The following is a 13991-nucleotide window of genomic DNA, read 5'->3' as shown; positions in this document are numbered from 1 at the left end:
TTTGTTGTTAATCACATCTGCAATTCTTGTTTAGGTGATAGTATTTAGTTCGGGACGTCACATTGCAGCATTTAATTGAGAAAAGTATGTAGGACAGTCATTGTGTTTTTCGTATGGATTAACTTTAAAGTGAGTTAAAATGAAAGAACAAAAAAACTTACATAACAATAACTTTAACTTTAGCCGATGTCCATATCTATGTGGTTGGTTTAAATTTCACTGTTTTCGTGTCAGGTTGGGAATTTCTAGTGATGATTCAGTTTGTAGGTGAGGAGGTTGTGGTGTTTCGTGGGATTCGTTACTTATACTCTTCTCGGTTCTTAGTGTCCCAGTTTGTTCAGTTACGCTGTGTGTTTTATTCTCTTACTTGGTGTGGTCTTCTCGCTTGTGATTTTTAAGTTAGCGGGTGTGATTCGGTGTTATGTAGTTGGGTTAGGAGGGCTTCCCAGTCGACAGATATCAGGTACTGACGTAGCCCTAGGGTTTCTTCGCGTTTGAGTGCTAGGTGCTCTGCTCCCGCCCATACCCTGAGTGAGCGTCTCCAGGCCTGTATCGGTGGGGGGTCTGGGGACTTCCATCTTTGGGTCACCAGTCGTTTCGCGACTATTAGTCCCAGATCTACGAAGCGTATTTCTGCTCTGTGCTGCTTGCCTCTTGGGAATAGTCCCAGGATGCATGCCTCCCACGTGAAGGGTATTTATCGTGTAATGCATGTGGCTAGGTTGTCAGTCACCTCTTTCCAGTAGGTGCCTAGGTTAGGGCAGGACCATATCATGTGTAGCATATCTACTCCGATTTCACGGCATCTAGGGCAGGCTACGTCTTGGCAGTTAAAATATTTGTTTACGCGTGCAGGCGTGAGGTAGGCTCTGTTTACTATATAATACTGGATTAGTTTAAATCGCGAGTTGCGTGGTATGTTAAGGTGGCCTGAGATGGCAGTTCTCCATTTTGTTATTGCGATGGATTCGCCCGAGTCTGTTTCCCATGCCATACGTAGTGTGTCGCTTTCAGTGGCAGTTTGGATTCTCAAGGCGTCCGCTAACCAGCTGACCTGATGTTGGCCGCAGCCCACCACTTGCAGGTATTGAATCAGCAGGTGGGTGGGTGGAAGTGTTGTGATGTCTCCCCACTTGGAACTCAAAGATCCCACCAGTGAGCAGTATAGGAGGAATTGGCCGGGCGGAAGCCCCATTTCTTGGAGCTTGGCAAACGATAATAGTTGGTTGTCTTCGTATATGTCGCCCAGTGTGTGTAATTCTAGCTCATGCCATGTGCGCAGTTCTGTGTCTGATGTGATCCTAGTGCCCCTTGGTGTGCCCACCAGTGCTAGTGCTGGTGCGAATGGGATCAACAGCTTCATAAGACGAAGTGATCTGTGATAGCATTTATGTGCTGTTTTAAGGAACATTTGTGGAGGGGTTCGCGGGTGTGTGATCGGGTGGAATAAGTGCTGTATTTGTTGGAGCGAGTATGGTCCTGTCTCTGTTGCTGTATCAGTCAGTTGTTTACCAGTCAGCCATCTGGATATCCATTGAAGTTGAGCTGCTAGGTAATAGTGTTCCAGGTTGGGGACCGCGAGCCCACCCTTGTCAGTCGGTAGGTACAATTTTTTAAGGGCTACTCTACAGCGACCATTATTCCATATACATTCTCTCAGTCCTGTTTCCAGTGTCTTGAAGAAGGCGGGGGAGACATGTGGTAGGTTAGAAAAGAAATATAAGAGTCGCGGGAGCACCCCCATTTTTAGGTGTGATATCCTACCACCCACTGATAGTGGCAGTGTTCTCCAGAAGGTCATTTGGGATCTGACTGAGGATGTTGCTTTTACTAGATTACCCTCAAATATATCTTCTTCGCTATGGTAGATCCTAATGCCCAAGTATCTAAAGGTGTTTGGCTGCCAGAGAACTGTGCTTTCGGCTAGGGTGAGTCTTGGGTTTGATAGGCCTGGGTCGAATGGAAAGAGGCTCGACTTAGACCAATTGACCCTAAGTCCTGATAACTGCGCAAATTGCCGCAAGAGTGTGCCAATCCTCTGCGGGATATGCGTGATGTCTCTAAAGTATAGCAGGAGGTCGTCAGCATATAGCAACACTATGTGTAAACCGTCTCCCAGAGGTATTCCCCAGTTGGATCCCTCTTCGCGTAGGGTGGCCGCTAGAGGCTCCATTGCGAGTGAGAATAGTAACGGTGAAAGGTGGCAGCCCTGTCTCGTGCCTCTGCCTACCCGGATTGGTTCTGATATCTCAGGGCCCAGACCCACCCTTATCATTGGTCCGGTGTATAGTAGTTTAGTTAGGCGGGTAAAGTATGGTCCCATGTCGTATTTTTGTAGCACTTTGAACAAATAAGGCCATTCCAGAGAATCGAAGGCTTTCTCTAGGTCGAGGACCAGGCAGCCCACCCGCGGCCAGGTCTGTCTGGCATATTCCATTACCCGGAACAATCTTCTGATATTTTGGGAAGTATCTCTGGCTGGCACAAATCCATTCTGGTCAGGATGTATCAGTTCTGGGACACTTGGTGCCAGTCTTGTTGCTAATATCTTGGCTAGTATTTTATAGTCAGTGTTTAGCATTGCTAGCGGTCTGTATGAGCCCATATCTATTGGATCTCTTCCGGGTTTAGGATGAGAGACAAGTAATGCCTCCCTTTGTGTATCCGATAGGTAACCCTTTTGCTCGGCTGTTTCGTATACCCGAAGTAATTTAGGCGCCAGATGTATGGTAAATGCCTTATAAAAGTCTGCTGGTAGCCCATCTGTGCCTGGTGTCTTGCCTGGATTGAGATCCTTGATACTGGCTTTGATTTCCTCTAAGTCAAGAGGTGCCTCAAGTGTTTCAATCTGGTCGCTTTTTAGTTTTGGGAGTTTCACTTTGGCAAGGAATTCCACATTGGGGTTTTCTCCAGGGGTCATCCTTGTGGTGTAGAGGGTGGTATAGTGTCTAGTAAATTCGGTTTGTATCTCTGCAGGTGTGTGTACTATTTCCCCTGTGTGCGAGCGGATTTCCATTATTGGCTTTCTCTCACAGTCCTGTCGTATCAGCCAGGCGAGCAATTTACCTGCCTTATCCGCTGATGCATGGATTCTCGCGGAGTGTGCGGTGTAGTTTAGGCATCTCAGATGCTCTAGTAGTGTCTGGTGATCTGTGTGCAGCGCTGCTAGTCTCGCCTTTTCAGTTTGGTTATTAGTAGTTTCATCTTCTGATTGTGGTAAAACCCGCTCCATTTGGGCCAAATCGCGTTCGATGGTTTTACGCATGTTGCATTGGGTTCCTAGGCAGTGCCCTCGGATAAAGACTTTAAATGCATCCCATTCAATTAGCCCCGAGGTGGCCGTGCCTTCATTTTGTTCAAAATAATCTAGAATTGCAGTGCTTAATGATGCTCTGAAATCAGCATCTTCTAGGAGTTCTGGCCTTAGTTTCCAGGTGGGGATAGGTGGGTGAGAAGTTCCCCAGCGCAGCCGCGCTGTTAAGGGGTTATGGTCCGAGCGTGTGCGCCCCATGTACACCGGGTTTTCTATTACTGCGGCAAGGTTCGCGGTGCAGAATATGTAGTCTAATCGTACGTGTAAGGAATGCGGTGCGGAATAGGAGTACGTTCTATCCTTTCTGTGCTTTTGTCTCCATACATCTATTAATTGCCATTGTTGAGTCCAGTTTACAAGGCCTCGTGAGGCAGCTACCACTGGGGAGGTTGGCAGTGGTGGGAAGGAGCGGTCTAGTTCTATGTCTTGCACGCTGTTGAAGTCTCCCCCAAGTATCCACGGGAGTGTGCTCCAGTGTGCCAGATGGCGTGTTAGGGTGTGTAGAAAGGTAGTTTGTTCTGTATTTGGGGCGTATATGGTGCCCAATATGATTGTGCGTCCTGCCAGTTTCCCTCTGACGAGTACATATCTACCCTGTGGGTCTATGATTTGTTCTTCCATTGCAAAGGGGATGCCTGCCGTTATCCAGATAAGTGTACCCCTGGCATAAGCAGAGTATCCTGTCGCGTATAGTTGCCCTCTCCAGCGCTGGCGTAGTCGGGGAACCTCCTGGTCTGTTAGATGTGTCTCTTGTAGGAGTGCTATTTGAACTGTGTGTCTTTTAAGGTAGGAGTAGATGGCATATCGCCGTTTGGGGGTGTGTATACCTCTTACGTTCCAGGTAATTGTTGTTTATGTAGCCATATGTAAAATGTTAGATCTTTTTTCCTCCTCTCTTATTCTTCTTTATATAGTCTCTCGAAGAATCCAAATAATACCTCAGGGATTCCATTGGAATCTGTAACCAGGATACCACAGGAATACTGCATCTTGCTTATTTCACACTGAATGTTTTTTTTGCCTGACTCGGACCGCCAGCTGAAAATATAGCACCTGAAAGTAGGGCTCTAACAGCATTTAGCGATTCAGGCCCACAGAAATAAACTATATTTTCCAGGTAATATATTTCACAGTGGCAAGGTCTACCTTATTCTGCATCCACCCCTAGAAAGGCTGCTACAATTAACCCCATATAACCCAATGAGCCGCAGCTTTTCATTCTTTAGATGGGTCGATCCAAAGCTAAGAGTTTCCCCCACGTATACTGGCTTTGAAAGCATCCCTCACTGCCCCCACTGAGGCACTCCCTCGATTAATCTCCAAGAATTCTGGAATCTAATTATTCTTATGTTGTATATAATTCTTGTTGTGGAAGTTTCTCTTCTTTTTTCTCTGAAACTTCTGATGAGCGTTGTGAATCTTGTTTTTGGGCCTAGCAGAGGAAGGGCTCAATTACACCATGGTATTTTAGCTGCGTGAGAATCTCTCTCACAGGTGCTTTAGCCTCATGCTTAATAGGATATTGAGGTTGAGGCACAGTTAGTATAATGTGGTAAGGAGAATCTTTATCCCACCCCACATATTTGTAATACAGCGCGGGTGCTTGTGCTAATGCCCAATAAATTACTCAAGCCTCTCTTACCTCTACAGGAACCATGGGCGAGAACGAAATCATAATGATCTCTTCCCCTTGTGGGTGATTGCAGACAAATTCTTTTCGGGCAATAATATGTCATAAATACTGGTTAGTTGTTTCCAGAATATAAGATCAATTGTGCTCTCAAAGTCTCCCTCTAATTGTATTTTCAATTTATACACCATATCGGGAGCGGAGACGTGCAGGTCTATGGGATGAATTTCAACTTCAATTAAATTTTACGGTTTCACCTACTCTGTTCGTTATTAAGACAGCCCATCTCTCTCATTATGTTTAACCAATGAGCCCTGAAAGCTATCAATACATTATAAAGCTGTCTATTTTCAAAGTTCTCCATCTTCCACATCAGGTCGGTTATCTGTGCTTGTTGAGTTTCGGCTTACTCATGTGGCACCCCAGCATCCTCTCCCAGTGCTGCCGCTCATTCTTCCACAGAGAAAATACTATGCCTATCTCGGCACAGGTCTCATCCTGCAGCTGTTTTTAGAGTTACGGATAAGGACCAATGAGGGCTCCTCTCTAGCCGCGGGGGGCTGGTATTTATTTTCACGAATAGGTAAGATCTTACATGCCTGAGGGTCTTCTATGTAAACTTGCCTAGTCGCAGAATAATCCCATTTCAGGCTCATGCTACCAGGGACCTATCATCCTACTGGCTCCTCCGCTTGTCGCTTCCCCCTCTCAATCCCTTCACCCCAACCACAAGTTTTATCTGCTTAACAGTACAGAATAGATCAACTGTTCCATTTGAACTAGCCTCCAAGGCCTCCGACACCCCTGAGGTTCCCGATAGCTGATCTTTACCCAGCTCACTGGAGCTTAAGTTGGGGGAGTCTGATCCATTAGTAAGTGAAAATAACGAGATGAAGCTGAAGCTTGAGGGGGCAATTGAGAGTCATGTATAATTGACTGAGGGAGGTCAGCAGAAACCAGAGATGGCATATCGGCAGAGTCCTGTGTCACCAATTCCTCCCCAATTTCCCTATCCACTTTCTTCACAGCTTGATCCTGTTGGGCCAGCATTACTAAGTTCCTATTTGGTGCAGCTGAAATTACGGTTTCCACACCGGCAGTCAGAGCGCCCACCCTGACCTGTTTAGCAAAAGGGGTTAAACCTCCTGGTTTGTTATCCCTCCATCACTCCTCCTAAACCGTTCTGTGACCCCTTCTCGATTTCATAAAGTTGAGTGGGAACAGCTAATCTATCCTGATCAACAGTTGGTGCAGAGCATGTTGAATCACCCCCACTAACCTCTGCTGCCTGCAGACATTTGCCTTACATCTTCAACGGATTTCTCTGCCACCTTCCCACTCTCCGCTAAGGTTGCAGAGGATCCGGCAATAGTCTGTTGAAGGGGCAGCCAGCGTTTCTCTCAGAGCTTGTCTCCTTAATTGAGAGCCTTCCTGTTCACCACCAGCGGGGGATTGCCACGCCGGTCATTAAAAATATTATAAGCACTTAACGCTGATTTTTTTTAATGCTCCCGGTTGAGGCAAAATGGCAATCAAGTAGCACGCCCGCCTAGCTCCCGGCTCATGTGTAATGGTGGTTGACAGGACAGGGGTATGACATTTGAAAACCGACTGAAAGAAAGGTGATGTGGGTCTACCTATGCTGCAGATCTTTTTCGCCATGGAGTGCATGCCAGGCTTTGCAAGCAGCTCAAGAAGTGGAAACCCAGACAATGCTCAAAGCTGCATGCGGACCACAGACTGTGCTACAGGTGGTTGGCGCTGTCAGCGTTTGGCTGAGGTGTCTCTGGGGACAGAGCATGACGCCTAAAGCGTCACAGCGTGAGAGAACAGAAGTACCGCAGACCTAGGGGCAGACTCGCCCAATAGCGGAACATGGTAGCTTGGGAATTAAAAAATCCATCCGCTCACAATGTAATAACCGACAATGGTCCTGTTTTGCAGAACAAGCCATCGTTATTAACAAGGGCTTGGTCACTGAAACGGTTGTCAAGGCTTGTCCCCTAGCCTGCATTAGGGATGTCAATGAATCAACGACAACAATGGTGGCTTTTTCTTCAACGCTGAGGATGGCAGTTCAGCTGTGGCATAAGGGGAGCTGATTTTCACACAAATGTTTTTAGGTTGTTAGTGCAGCTCTGGAAACTCCCCGCTTCTTTTTTGTGCTGCCTGTATTTAAGAGCTTGATGGAGAACTTTTCAGACATTCATCCCCAGACAAGGGAGCATCCCCCTTATAAGGGGGGGATTTCTCTTCTCCAGCAAATATCATCCCATCCTCCTTTTGCTATCCTTCAGAGTCTTGAACGGACAGGTTTTTTATAGGTCACTGGATAAAGACAACATATACACTGCTCCTGTGGGGAATTAGTACGGCCTTCTCTCCACAGGTAAATCAGGATGTGAATAGATGCTTCCCCTATTTGTCAGTCAGGACAACAGAGGAGAGGTCTCCTTGGCCCAAACAAAATTGACATTTTCGCTAAAATACCCTAAAAACAACTTACTGTCCTCAGAAAGATGAACATAGGGCTGTTTCAAGTTCATGGTACCCAAGGAAAGTAACAGGATAAGGTCACAGAAGGGGTAGAGGACAGCTCTTCTCCAGACTCACTCACAACATGCAATGAGAATCTGAGCTATGGTCGCATTGAGAGGAATAAGGATAATTTAGCACTTCCACCTCACTAGCTGAAGTTTGACTTGTTTCAAATTAGATGGTTGTGCTGGATAAGTTACTTACCTGTAAATCCTAGTTCTCTTCCAGGGGTATCCTCATCAAAGTCATAAACATTGAATATTCCCGCCCTTGTGCGGGGACCCCGGAGCATATATATAAAATACATACATATTATCATGTGTAAAACAGCAATGCAGGCTATAATCATAAATAGGCTAAAATGCTTTATTTCTATGCAAGTTTTTATTTTATTTTTATTTTTTATATTATAAAATCACAATAGATCATAAATATCTACCTAAGCCCCCAAAAACTGGACTTAGGGAAGTAAACAGCAGTAAATAGCAGAGAAAAATAGAAAAAACTACATTGAAAAACAATGAAGCATTCTTAGCCAATAGGCTGCATGCAGGTTAACACAGGAGAACCATAAAAACTTTGGCACCGTGCCTTTAAGACCCTGAGCACCTCCAGTATCCCACCATGCCTCAGGGGTGAAGGGAAGGTGACAGTTGGTTCACAGTTAGGTCAGTACTTTTTTACGGTGACAATCTGTGTAACTGATCAGAAAGATAATCTGTCCTGCACTTCCAGGAGACTTGAGTCCGGGGAGGAGGGTGGGTTGTTTATGACTTTGATGAGGATACCCCTGGAAGAGAACTAGGATTTACAGGTAAGTAACTTATCCTTCTCTTCCAGGGGATCCTCATCAATAGTCATAAACATTGAATAGATTAGCAAGCCCATCCCTAAACTCTGCGGACTGTCTGAAAGAAGTGCAGGAAAAGATATATATTCATGCAAATAGATTTCTAAGAGAGGCCTGCCCCACCTGGGCATCCGCTCTTGCATCCGAGTCTAAACAGTAATGCTTAGTAAAGGTATGCACAGACTTCCATGTAGCAGCCTTACAAATCTCGGAAATTGTTACATTGTTAAGGAGGGCAGCAGTAGCCGCTTTTCCCCTTGTGGAATGCGCTTTTGGCCTAGCCAGTAATCTCTTATTAGCCAGTTGGTAAGAGTTAACAATACAAGACACAATCCATCTTGATATCGTTCGTTTAGACGCTGCCTCTCCTGTTCTTAAATGACCATAATTTAGAAACAAATGGTTAGAATGTCTAATCGGTTTTGTTTTGTCCAAATAGAATTTCAGCACTCTTTTCAAGTCTAAAGAGTGCAATGCTTTCTCAGCCGGAGTCTCCGGCTTGGGAAAGAAAGTCGGTAAAGATATAGTCTGATTGATATGGAATTCTGACACCACCTTCGGAAGGAAAGATGGGTGAGTTCGCAGAACCACTCTATTATCGTGAAAAACCGTGTACGGTTCTCTGCAAGACAGAGCCTGAATTTCGCTGACCCTCCTCGCTGAAGTAATGGCCACCAAAAAAGCCGTCTTCCACGTAAGGTGCTGTAAAGAGGCCTTGTGGATAGGTTCAAAAGGAGGGCCCATAAGTTTTGACAGGACTACATTCAGTTCCCATGGAGGAGAAGGTCTCCGAATGGGAGGAAAAACCTTTTTCAAGCCTTCTAAAAAATCCTTGACTACAGGTATCGTAAAGAAGGATTCCTGAGAAGGCGACTTACGATACGCTGTAATTGCAGACAAATTAACCTTAATAGAAGATACCTGCAGACCAGACTTCGCCAGATGAAGTAAATAGGACAGTATGACGTCCTCCTGAGCTCGTATGGGATTTATACCTTGTTGAGAGCACCAGATGTAAAATCTCTTCCACTTAAAAGCGTAAGAACGCCGCGTGGAAGGTCGTTTTGACTCTTTCAAGATGCTCATGCACTCCTGTGAGAGCCCTAGGTGCCCATACTGTAGGAATTCAGGAGCCATGCTGTCAAGCTCAGAGAGGGAAGGTTGGGATGTAGGATTCTGCCTTCCATTCTGCTCAGGAGATCCGGTCTGCACGGCAACCTCCTGTGAGGTCTTTCCGATAAGTTGAGTAGGTCCGTGTACCAGAATTGGCGGGGCCATTGTGGCGCTATCAGAATCATTCTGGTTCTGGAGTTGTAAAATTTGTTGATTACTGCCGGTATGAGGGGAATCGGTGGAAAGGCGTAGAGAAATGTCCCTGACCAGTTGATCAACAGGGCATTCCCTTGAGATCCCGGATGGCAGAACCTGGATGCGAAGTCTGGGCATTTCTTGTTTGTTTCGTCTGCAAAGAGATCCAACTGGGGTCGACCCCATTGATCGAAGATGTCCTCGACGACTTCGTCGTGTAGGACCCAGTCGTGCGCGTCTTCCAGATGTCTGCTCAGGAAATCTGCCTCTACGTTTTGCTGACCTGGCAGGTGTACCGCTGTGATAGACATTCCCCTGGCCAGGAGCCAATGCCATATCGTTTGGGATTCTCGAGACAGAGGTAGTGATCTTGTTCCCCCGTTTGTTCAGGTAATACATTGTGGTTGTATTGTCTGTCTGAATTAGGATAGATTTCCCCTGAACCAATGGAGAGAAAGATTTGAGAGCCAGATGGACTGCTCTGAGTTCCAGTAGATTTATGTGATAGTTCTTTTCCTTGTCGGACCACAGACCCTGAGCTTGGAAGGAACCAAGATGAGCACCCCAACCCTGAAGAGACGCATCCGTTACGAGAGTGTCGACTGGAATTGTCTGGTGAAACGGAGAACATATCGACAGGTGAGGTCTGTGCATCCACCATTGTAGTGATTGAAAAGCCACTGCTGGTAGTCGAACTCTGTCCTCCCAGTGACCAGTCTTTTGGCTCCAATTGTTCTCTAATGCCTCCTGAAGGGGCCTCATGCGTAGCCTGGCATTCGGGACAATGAAGATGCATGAAGCCATGGAGCCCAGAAGCGATGTCACCTGACGAGCTGTAGGTGCATCGGCTGTTAATAGTTGTTGACACTTCCTGTGGATTGATAAAAGTCGTTCCTCCGAAGGATACACTCTTTGGAGCTCTGTGTTTAGTATCGCTCCCAGGTAGTGGAGGTTTTGTGTTGGAATCAAGGTTGACTTGTCGTGGTTGATTTGAAGACCTAGAGACTCGAAAGTTCTTAGAACGATATCGCGATGTTTTCTCGCCTGATCCGGAGATGAGGCCTTCACTAGCCAGTCGTCCAGGTAGGGGTAGACGAATATTTTTTGTCTTCGAAGGTGTGCCGCTACCACTGCTACACATTTTGAAAAGACTCGGGGTGCAGACTTCAGGCCGAATGGAAGGACTCTGAATTGGTAGTGCTGTGACGCTATCTGGAAACGTAAAATTTTTCGATGTTTGGTTGCTATTGGGATGTGAAAATATGCATCCTGTAGGTCGATGGAGCACATCCAGTCTCCCTGATGCAGTTGCGGGACAATCTGGTGAAGGGCTAGCATCCTGAACTTTTGTTTTCTTATGTACTTGTTCAGGAGCCGTAAGTCCAGAATTGGCCAGAAGAGGCCCTGTTGACCTTTTTTCGCCACCAGAAAGTAACGGGAGTACACCCCTTTTCCTTTTTGTGCCGGAGGAACCTTTTCTACAGCTTTCTTTTGTAGGAGTGCGAGAACTTCCTTGCGTAGCAGGCTGAGATGAGAAGGAAAACACCTTGCTGGCGGCAAGTGTGGAGGAGGTTTTTTGAAAAGGAGAGAATAGCCATGTTCGACAATATTGAGCACCCATTTGTCTTTTGTGATGGAGTGCCACTCGCGAAGATGATGCGTAACACTTCCCCCCACCGGAGTGGTGCACAGTGCTGAGGGAAGCAATGCCTCATTGCTTTGATGGTGTCTTTGCTGTAGACTGTTGAGGTCTACTTGACCCTCGGTCTCTTGTGGGTCTACGTGCCTGAAACAGGGGACGTCCCTGTCGTTGTTGTGGCCTCTGAGACCAGTGAGGGGTTTGAACCCTCTGCTAGAATGGTCGTCTGTCATACGGCCTGTACCTCCGCCTGAAGTCTTTTTTACGTTCCAGGCCCACTGCCCTCATCGTGTCGACTTCCGTTTTCATTCGGGCCATCTCTTCATCCGCGTGGGTACCAAACAACGAACTCCCGCTGAATGGGAGGTTCAAAATGCGCTGCTGTGCTTCCTGTTTCAGACCCGTGAGCCGTAGCCAGGAAGACCTCCTAGCGCAGATTCCGTGCGCATACCCATGCGCAGCCAAATCCGCCCCGTCCGCCGCCGCGCTGATGACCTGGTTAGATACTAGGCCCCCTTCCTGCAAGATTTCCTGGAAGTCCTGTCTATCTTCCCTGGGCAACTTTTCTGTAAATCTGTGGAGTGAGTCCCACAGAGAGCGGTCATATCTGCCCAGAAGTGCTGAGGCGCTGGAGACCTTCATAGCAGATGCCGCCGTACCGCACATCTTTCTCCCCAGAGAGTCTAGGTGTCTGCTCTCCTTATCCGGGGGGACTGTGGAAGATGATGCCACAGAGTGTGTTTTTCTGGCTGCGGCTAAGATCACAGAGTCCGGTGGCGGATCCTTCCGCAGGAATAAAGGATCTTGTTCCGGAGCTTTGTATTTCTTTTGAATCCTAGCCGGGGCAGACTTGAGAGTGGCTGGAGACAGAAAAGTGTCCATAGTCGGTTGCAGCAAACCCGGTACTAGTGGCAGCAGTTTTCTCGAGACTGATCTGTGTTGTAGGGTCTCAAAGATAACTGAGGATGAGGTGGCCGGCTCCGGTACCTCAATATTTAGCTTCTGCGCTCCCCTTAGAAGAACCTCATTAAAAGTGGTGATATCATCCACCGGGGAAATCCTAGCAGGTGGAGAATCTGTGAGTGTGGGGGAGTAGCGCCCAACAGACGATCCTGAAGAAGACCAAGAAGGTGATCTTCTGCGTGGTGTTCGTGACCTGGTTCTCCTTCGGGAACGGGACCTGCTCCGAGAGGCTGTAGCAGAGTGTGCAGGTCTTGTGGTCGGCTGACGAGAAGCAGAACGAGCCCGTCCTGCTCTAGCTGTAGGCGATGGCGTTCTCGGTAATGAGGCAGTAGGAGAATACATCCTAGAGTATTGTGAATCCGGGGATGCTGCCGGTCTATTCAGGCTCTCTAACCATCTGGGTGATAGAGTGATGGGAGAAACATGCCCCGATGCTCTGGAATGGGATGATGCACTCCTTATAGAGACCACCGGTGAGGGAGCTTTGTCCGCTGGCTCTACCGCCTGTGACACAGCTGAAGGTTGTGTCGACGTCGATTGCATCCTCGACGTCGAAGGTTGCGATGGCTGATCTGTTCTCGACGTCGAAGGTCTTGACGTCGGAGGTCTTGCCGTCGAGTGTCTTGACGCCGATCGCGGGACCTGGACCTACTCGCCGTCGTGTGTCTCGACGTTGAGTGGCGAGTGGTCGACGGCGGATGTTCATGCCGTCGAGGTGTTTTTGGTGTCGTGTCCTTCGACGCCAAGGGGTGAGACGTTCTCGACGGCGAACGGGAGCGCCGGAGATGGCTCGACGCCGAACGGCGGCCTGCCGTCGATGGAGATGTACCCCTGTGTCCATGCTTAGACGTTTTTGTCCCTCGACGTCGGTCTGGTCGCCGTCGACGGCGATCTATGCCGGTGAGACGGTGGTGCCGATGACGTCGATGGAGAACAAACAGGCACAATCCTACCTGTCGACGTCGATCGGGCCATTCCTTCTGCTGTAGGTCTGGGAAGTGAAGAGGATGTTGACTTTTTCCTCTCCTGAAGCCCATGTAGCCTGATCTTCTCTCTGTCTTTGAGAGTCCTCCTTGACATGTTCTTACAATACTTGCAGGTGTCAGGACAGTGACTCTGTGGCAGGCAGACAATACACAGAGTGTGTGGGTCTGACTGGGCTTTCTTCTTCCCACAAGAAGGACATTTTACAAAAAGAGATGGCATTTTCTGTCAAAAAAGACTTCCAAACTCAGACAAAAGATGTTATCTGTCGAGTAAACAGGAAAAACACTATTTTTAAGGATTTTTCTGAAGAAAAACTCAGAAAAACTGAAAGCTCAATGCTCCAGGATCCTCTCAGAAGAAGCCGGAAAAAAGAACTGACCTAACTGTGAACCAACTGTCACCTTCCCTTCACCCCTGAGGCATGGTGGGATACTGGAGGTGCTCAGGGTCTTAAAGGCACGGTGCCAAAGTTTTTATGGTTCTCCTGTGTTAACCTGCATGCAGCCTATTGGCTAAGAATGCTTCATTGTTTTTCAATGTAGTTTTTTCTATTTTTCTCTGCTATTTACTGCTGTTTACTTCCCTAAGTCCAGTTTTTGGGGGCTTAGGTAGATATTTATGATCTATTGTGATTTTATAATATAAAAAAAAAAAAAAAAAAAACACTTGCATAGAAATAAAGCATTTTAGCCTATTTATGATTATAGCCTGCATTGCTGTTTTACACATGATAATATGTATGTATTTTATATATATGCTCCGG

The 13991-nt window shown here is 47.1% G+C and overlaps 1 protein-coding gene across 2 annotated transcripts in view; it reads right to left on the bottom strand.

The window, feature by feature from the left end:
• The window catches only part of PCGF5 (polycomb group ring finger 5), a 479167-nt gene that overhangs the window by 291675 nt on the left and 173501 nt on the right, over nt 1-13991 (bottom strand). The window lies entirely within an intron of this gene.

Source organism: Pleurodeles waltl, chromosome 6, assembly GCF_031143425.1.
Source record: "Pleurodeles waltl isolate 20211129_DDA chromosome 6, aPleWal1.hap1.20221129, whole genome shotgun sequence".
In the NCBI taxonomy this organism is placed as follows: domain Eukaryota; kingdom Metazoa; phylum Chordata; class Amphibia; order Caudata; family Salamandridae; genus Pleurodeles; species Pleurodeles waltl.
Note: the sequence above shows the minus strand (reverse complement) of the source record. Positions and strands in the feature narration are given on the sequence as shown.